The 8,111-nt window shown below is 43.3% G+C and overlaps 1 non-coding gene across 1 annotated transcript; it reads left to right on the top strand.

Moving 5' to 3' along the window:
* Positions 1 to 7,821: 7,821 nt before the first annotated feature.
* Positions 7,822 to 7,894, top strand: TRNAK-CUU (transfer RNA lysine (anticodon CUU)). The gene has a single exon. It is a non-coding gene; the product is annotated as a tRNA-Lys (tRNA).
* The last annotated feature ends 217 nt before the right edge of the window (positions 7,895 to 8,111 follow it).

Here is an 8,111-nt window from a genome sequence, read left to right as displayed (position 1 = left end):
GTGGAGAGGCGGAATCGTGATCTAAAGCAGTCCTTAACAGCTCGAGTATTAGGTTCAGGCCGTAGTTGGTTACATCACCTATATGGGGTCCAGAGAGCACTGAATAATCTGCCAAGTCGTAGGGCGCCATGTCGTAGTTTGGACTCTTGCTCTGAGCAAGACTGCTGGTCTCAGGATGACAGTACTTTTGTTCGTAGGTGACTAAGTCTCTTCCTACAACTATTTGTAACTGTTGTCCAAACCTTACCGGCTTACTAGCAGTACCTCACCGAAAACACAATAGTAAAAGGTGATTTGTAGCAGTCGCTTACGCATGGACTCAAAATACAATATCTCAGGGTTGTCGTGTTTAAACGGAAATTACCCTTTTCTCACAGATTTATAATGTCTCATACAAACAAAGGCAATAACACAGATTGCAGTAAAATTATAATCGTTTTTATTCAACATAACTGCAATTTGTGATAAGTTGCATGAACTGCAATGATTAGGATAATGAATATACCAAGCAACAGTATTGTAAAGAGGAGTCATTGTTATAAAGACCCCCACCATTATGCAATATAAGATAAAAATATATGTATATGTAAAAGATGGAATAAGCCCTAATACCCTAAGGAGAGTAGGTCTAACCTCCTACCTAAAAAGGAAGAGCTGTGTTCGTTAAACCTAATCTGCCAAAACCGTGTCCATGAGAGGAGCCCCCAACCCTCGTTACCTTGGAATGAGGTCTCTATCTCAGACTCCGCAGGGACACGAAGACTGGATCAGTGTCAAGATGACTGCATCATCGGTATCAGCGATGGTGGCGATGCCCTCTGGTCGGAATCCCTCTGATTATCTGTCTAAAAGTGTGTTGTATTTATACAGATCTACAAGGTCCCCTGACATAAGTGTTATTCATAACAATAGATAACAGGCATGCTTGGGACGGCAATTAATATCAACAATCCCTCGAAAGTATAGAGAGGGAAAATCCCTAAGTGTGAATGCCTACTGTATGTTTGTCTTTCGTACTGGATCTTGACGCCTTGGCGCAATGACACTGATAATAGAACCCATAACAAGTGGCCTAACTATAAACAAGGCCGCCATTTTAAAGGAAATAAATAATTAAATGGACTTTGACAGAGCAAGCTAAGTAGGTTAAAAGTCACTGGGTGACGGGGGCACGAGTTTACAAGCCTACGGCTAAGCTAACTCCTGTTATCCCGCTAAAACAAACTAGGATTCACTACATTGTGTTCTAGGAAAGTTACTGTGATTTACTCCTGCTTTCTTGGGCTCTGATGTGGGTTCTATTACTTACCTTTGGTGTTTTCTAATACTCGCAGCACCCCTCTACACACCACACTTAGGTGGGAAACCAACATTAACATTCCACTTTCTTAGTATATGGTTTGTGTTTCCCCTAGGCCCATTTCTAACCATTGTGATTCTCACTAATTGCACTGTTCTTATCTGTTTTTATTGTTATTGCTGCATACTAGTGTATATAATTGGTGTATTACTTACCTCCTAAGGGAGTATAGTCTTTATGGTATTTTTGACATTTGTGTCACTAAAATAAAGTACCTTTATTTTTGTGACACTGAGTATTTTCTTTCATGTGTGTGAGTGCTGTGTGACTACAGTGGTATTGCATGAGCTTTGCATGTCTACTAGATAAGCCTTGGTTGCTCAGCTACAGCTACCCCTAGAGAGCCTGGCTTCTAGACACTGCCTGCATTTTACTAATAAGGGATAACTGGACCTGGTATAAGGTACCATAGGTACCCACTACAAACCAGGCCAGCCTCCTCAGAACCACTGTACTATATAGGTTACTTTTTAAATTTTTCTTGTAATTGGTGACATTTACAGATAACTTGTGTAATGCCCGAATACCAGTCTTTCTCAATTTCCCCTGTTGATGTTTTCCCACTACATTTGATCTTTTATATTTTGATTGAATAAATGCATGACACATTCCATTTGCATACTACTTTAATATCATTTTATATGGGAGTGGTGTTGCATTTTATTCAAGGGACCCCTGTTCCTTTAAAGTTAGTTTACTGCTCCATTCTAGGACACTCTACTTACTGCATGACACTATGCCACACTAGTCGATGACACATCATTCTCCTTTATGCCATTAACTTTGAGCCATGCTGAATAGTAGTCGTACTAGTGTACAGCATGGCAAAAACACATTGGCAAAGGCAATAGAACTTGCATAGGCGAGACCTATTGGCTTTGCCAATGCTTGTTTATAAGGTATAAACATCAAGGTGACTTGCAATATCCTTATGTACGCAGGGGGTATTTTACCCCATATAATACATGGTCACACCACCGACTTTCCCACAAACCACTTAAAACCTTTGTGCATAGCTTCTGTCATTCTAAGCTATTAAAGTAGAGCAGAAGAAAGAAAAGCAACATTCCATTTTTTGCTTTAAACATCTGCATTAATTATACTCTGTGACCTGATCTGCCTTTCACCATGGCTGCTAGCTCTGGCAGAAGGCCCTGTAATGTCAGAACAAGACTGTAATAACACCATCATAGTCATTTTCTGATATCTTTTCTTTATAATCAGTGACTTGGTGCATCACAAACAGCTGATTCTAAAGAAATTAGTGACTGCAGTTTATACAGAGACTAAAGAATCCATGTTTATATAGCCTGTAACTCCAAGAGCGTCTTCAGTTGAAATGCTTCTAGTTATGACTGATGTGGAGCTGAGCTTCCCAAGATCACACACAGGAGTAGAAGTGTTATTAGAACTGTGGTTTCCGAGCACAGTTTACAGCTGTTGTACCTAATCGCTTTTTTTTTCTCCAGTGCAGTTCCAATTGGCATGAGATGAGGGGCATGATGGGTGTGGGGCGCAAAGGGTATGTTCTTCCTTTTTACCCTCCTACTTTTATTTGCTTGGTGCATGAAGATGCAAGGTTAATCAACATGTTATTTTCACATTTGAGCTAATTACTTTGTGTATGTAAATACCAATAAAAGATAGTCTCAGACTGTGAAAACATGCTCCCTTTCTCCCTATTTCACTTCCAATATATATGATTGTGTATATTTATCGGAGCCTGCAGTTCGCAAACAACAAGCGGTTTGTATAGGGTTAGGTCCTCCCTTACAGAAGGAGTGCATGCACTCAACAAGTATCCAGGGAGGGCTGAGGAGTTGCAGCCGCTGCTCTTTTCACCTTTCCTACATGGAGTTGCCTCCCTCCTCCCCAATTACGGTAACTGGGGACACAGGGGGAAATTCCTCGAACTCTACCATCAGGAAAAAGAGTCTCCTAAAAGGACTGCCTGGTAGAACTTTTACGTGCTTTAGCTTAAATTTTCTATCCCTGGGAAAACACCAGCAAAATCTATTTGATTTCCTAATGAATCACAACCCCGATGCCATGTTCCTCACAAAGACTTGGCTAAATGAAGCCTCCGGCCTGGATACTGTTGCAGCTCTGCCACCTGGATATTGTATAACACGTCTGTACCGGAAGTTCAAAAAAGGAGGTGGGATTGCAGTTTTCAATGAGGGATAAGTTTCATTGCACAATTGAGAAGCTGGAGGTCTCAGACGGCGAAGCTCTGCAATTTTCTATATCTTTGACTAAGAAGTTTACCATGTCTGGTGCCCTTATTTATCGCCCCACTGATGCAGTTAGAAAGTGGGTCTCTGAACTATTAGAGGAATTGTCCTCTGTTATACTCAACTGCGCCAGTTTTACGGTCCTGGGTGACCTAAACCTCCTTTTGGAGGATAAAACAGACAAAGCCGGCCTGTCCCTAATGGAAGGCTTTTTAGCGCTAGAGTGAGATCTGATTACTCATCCTCCCACTCATACAGCAGGACATCTGTTAGATCCTATTTTTTCAAATCTGGATACCATTCAAGCGGAAATGTCTTTACCTTTAACATGGTCTGATCACATAGCTGTCCCCTGTTCCTTCTTAACCTTGGCCCAATCGTTCGATAAGAATAAATGGCCGACGTCTCAAAGGAGATGCTGGGCCAAGTTGGATGCTCAAAGATGGAACAGATGTAATGTGATGCTTGAAGAGTCAATGCCTGTGTTAGATAACTCAGTAGAGAGCGCAGCACAAAAAAAAGACAACTGGCTTAGAGCCTTAGCAGATACGCTGGCACCTATAAACCGTAAGACATCTGCCAGATCCCTGCCCCCGGCCCCATGGTTTACAGAATCCTTATATAAGGAGAAGAAAGTTATGTAAACTATGCACGAACCCCAGCTGTCATTCTGCCCCAGATGTGGATTGGAGTCAAGCTGCAAAAGGACCAGAGTTATAAGCACAGAGAAATGCCCATTTTCTAAAAGTGGCATTTCTACAATGGTAATAAAAAAATCCACCCACACCAGTAAGCAGCATTTCTCACTACCAGTCCAACCATACCAAACATGCCACCCCTCACAGATGGGACAATCGCACTAAGACATATGTCAGGGTATTTCCAATGTAATCCTGAGTGAAGCAGCCCTCACAGTAGCGAGAAACCAAATAGCACATCTAGTACATAAAGACATATGCCCTACTTTTTACATACACAGCACCCTGCAAACAAACCACTATTTAGGGCCTTCCTTAGGGGTGACTTAGATGTGGTAAAAGGGGAGTTTAGGCAGTGGCAAGTAGTTGGACTTGCCAAGACAATGTGGCAGTAAACTGCGCACGCAGGCTCTGCGGTGGCAGGCCTGATACAGGTTTGAAAGACTATTTCTGTGGGTGGTGCAAGCTGTGCTGCAGGCCCATTAGTAGCATTTAAGGTACAGGCCATGGCTATTGAAGATACCACTGTACAAGCGACTTACAGGTAAATTAAATGTGCCAATCAGGTGTAAGGGATTTATACCAAGTTTAGAAGGGAGAGCACATGCACTTTAGCACTGATCAGCAGTGATAAAGTGCTCAGAGTCCTAAAGCCAACAAAAAGAGGGTAGAAAACTAGGAGGAGGGAGGCAAAATGTTTGAGGATGAACCTGCGAAAAGAGCTAGTTCAAACAGTGGCCATATGTTTCTTCGTCTTCCTTGTTTTGGGTATGCCGCTGTTTCGTTGTGGTGTCTGAGCGCTTTACATGAGGATGTGAAGTTTCATATAGTGCGAACTTGATCGAAAGAGTGCTTTACTTGACTAAATGAAGTTTCATATAGTGCAACCTTGTACTTAATTTTTTTTCAAACAGCATATTATTACTCTTGTCTCCCCTCCCTCATAACCTGAATGCACAGTGTAAAACTTTGCTCAAAACGCGCGCCACGCTTCATATTTTCAGCACAGTGCCCGAAAGTCATTGGGAATGTGTTGAATTCAACATTGCAGGGTGCAGTACCTTATGTGGCTAAAAGAGGTCCCAAGGGACACCTAGTGGCAGCATGTGGTACTGCACCCTTCCAATGCTTCATGCGAAAGTCATTGGGAATGTGTTGAATTCAACATTGCAGGTTGCAGTACCTTATGTGGCTAAAAGAGGTCCCAACGGACACCTAGTGGCAGCATGTGGTACTGCACCCTTCCAATGCTTCATGCACATTAGAACAGTAATTGTTGCAGGGTTCCAGCCAGAATATTAGAAGTGTAAGGCCCTTAGTAATACTTTTTTTGCCCTGCATCTGCGTCATTTTTTGACGCAAAAGCGGCACAAATGTGGTGCTAAAAAAGTATAACTATGGGCCTAAGAGTGTTAACGTAAACCTGCTTTACTTAAATCTTGCATTCTCTATGAGTGTTTGCTTTTTCCAGGGTGTTGCTAGTTTTTTTTTTTCACAGCCAGCATATTACTCTTGTCTCCCTTCCCTATTTCCCATTTTCTGGTTCTCCAGCGCTACAGGGTCATACAAATGGCAATACCGATATGCAAATATCATCACTCCACTGCATACAACAAAAAGTATTTAAAAATGCCATTTTCAACACCAAGAGCTCTAACTTTCAGAACTGCGAGACCAATTGCATTGCAAATACTTGTTTTCCCTTCCAACTGAGCCCAAAACCAAGGGCTGAATAAAAGAGTTATCAACCTTTCTTTTGCCTGAGTACCTCTGGTCTGGGGGCGATCTGCAGCCTAACACCTAGATGCAATGGAAGGAAACAAAACAAAGGCACACAACTTATCACTTACAAGTAAATTGGAGAAACTATGACTTAGAGGCTGCTTTTTTACTTTGTTCACTGCCCCATGTAGAGATGTGCATGAACTGTAAGTACAAAAGATATGTGTGTATGAGTAATACATAAATAGTGATTTAAAGAGAACCTACTAACTTATTTTTGTATTTAATTATTTTAAAGCGCTACTCATCCCAGTGTAGGGTATCATAGTGCTCAGATAGAATTGCAAAACATTGTACACATGTGAAAACAAATGTACAGGAAAAGTTGCATAACACAAGGGTTATAAGTTGTAGGAATCCCATATCGTCCATGCTTGTAGACATTATAATGCCCTCAAAATTGCTGGGCACACAAAGATCTTTGCAGCAGGTGCCTTAACCCTGGAAGATATTTTTAAATGCAGTCTTTTTGTGACCGAGTAAATAAACTAGAGCAGATGTGCTGTCACATCTATCCTAGTTGCCAATTTCTTTGAGCAGATTTAAAAAACAATGTATAAGTTGACTGTCAGACTCTGTTTTTCGAGCTCTATCAGCCATGACTCCACACCTTTCCTCTTCCACACCTTGACCCCCAAATTATGGGTTGCTGGAGTGAATGTTTCCAATCCCAGCACTGTGTGGGACATCACGGCCAGACCATAGTTCCCTGTATCAGCCCAGTATGTACTGGATATAACAACAAGGCCCCAGCTTCGTTTATCAGCACAGACTGTACTAACCAGTGACTATCTGTCTTACTGCAGCATCAGGCCGCAGCTCTCCGCATTGACCAAGTCTGTCCTTTGCACCCTGACCCTGAGGGATCCCACAGCCCAGCTGTCACAGTGTAACCTCTATAGTATTACTAGTGTGGTCTCACACCCAAGCCGTGTGTCTCTCTGCACCGCCACAGCCGGCCTGTAGTACACAGAATGTATGCACAGGGCCACACAGTCCTGCCTTAGCTCTCTGCATTGTGCCAGTCTGTACCTGTGATAATCCTACCCCGCCATGCGTCTCTGCGCTGTGTCAGTGACATTTGCCCTGTGGTTCTGCACTGTGGCAGTCTGTGATGCTTCACATCAGTGCTGCAGCAGTTTGCATTGCACCAGACTGCTGTGTGCCAGTCTGTGCCTGTGATACTTCTACCTTTGTGCAGCTCTTTGCACTGTGCCAGTCTGCCCTTCTGAGGCAGCCCTTGCCTAGGACACACACGCGCTCTGTGACTGTGTTACCCAGTTGTCCCTTCATTCTCTTCGTCTGTTGTACCTCACTGTAGCCAGGATGTGAGGCGCTATGGGATCAGTCTACCCTTCACAGTCTCTCTGTGGCAGTCTGTGCTAGTCATGCCGCAGAAATGCAGAAGGAAATATAACTGAGATGCAGAAGAGCAACATACTCTTGTTGATGGACAGACACACTCACGCATTGAACCTCCTGCTCAGATGCAAAGCTGCCAGGGGGTGTAAGGGATGACACGTGTGGGGAGGCATACATGGGCTGCTTCTGAATATTTCTATTCAAGTGAAGACTCAGAGGCACTGGGAGCACAGAGACTGGCAGTGGGTCCAGCAAGGGAGATTGGACCATGAGAGTGGGGCAGAGCGTGAGAGAGATGCAAGAGTGAAGGCAGAGGCTGTGAAATAGACTCTTCACTGATCCATCACAGAAGCCACAACGGGGGCCAGTAGACAAGTATATACCAGCCCGGCTAGCTCAGTCGGTAGAGCATGAGACTCTTAATCTCAGGGTCGTGGGTTCGAGCCCCACGTTGGGCGTGATGTTTTTAAGGCTTATTCACATTTTTCAGGAACTTTTTCACCTACGTTACTGAAGATTGGAAAAATAATACACCTCCTGCACTTTGCCTCGTGTCTGTCTCTCACAACACAGCTTTACACAGCGATTTTTACCTTAGAAACGCGACGATGGCAGCGGGGCTCAACCCCCTCCCCCAAGCGCTTTCTTAGGCAAACAAAGACTTGTACTTTCAGC

This window comes from Pleurodeles waltl, chromosome 6 (assembly GCF_031143425.1).
Source record: "Pleurodeles waltl isolate 20211129_DDA chromosome 6, aPleWal1.hap1.20221129, whole genome shotgun sequence".
NCBI lineage: Eukaryota > Metazoa > Chordata > Amphibia > Caudata > Salamandridae > Pleurodeles > Pleurodeles waltl.
Note: the sequence above shows the minus strand (reverse complement) of the source record. Positions and strands in the feature narration are given on the sequence as shown.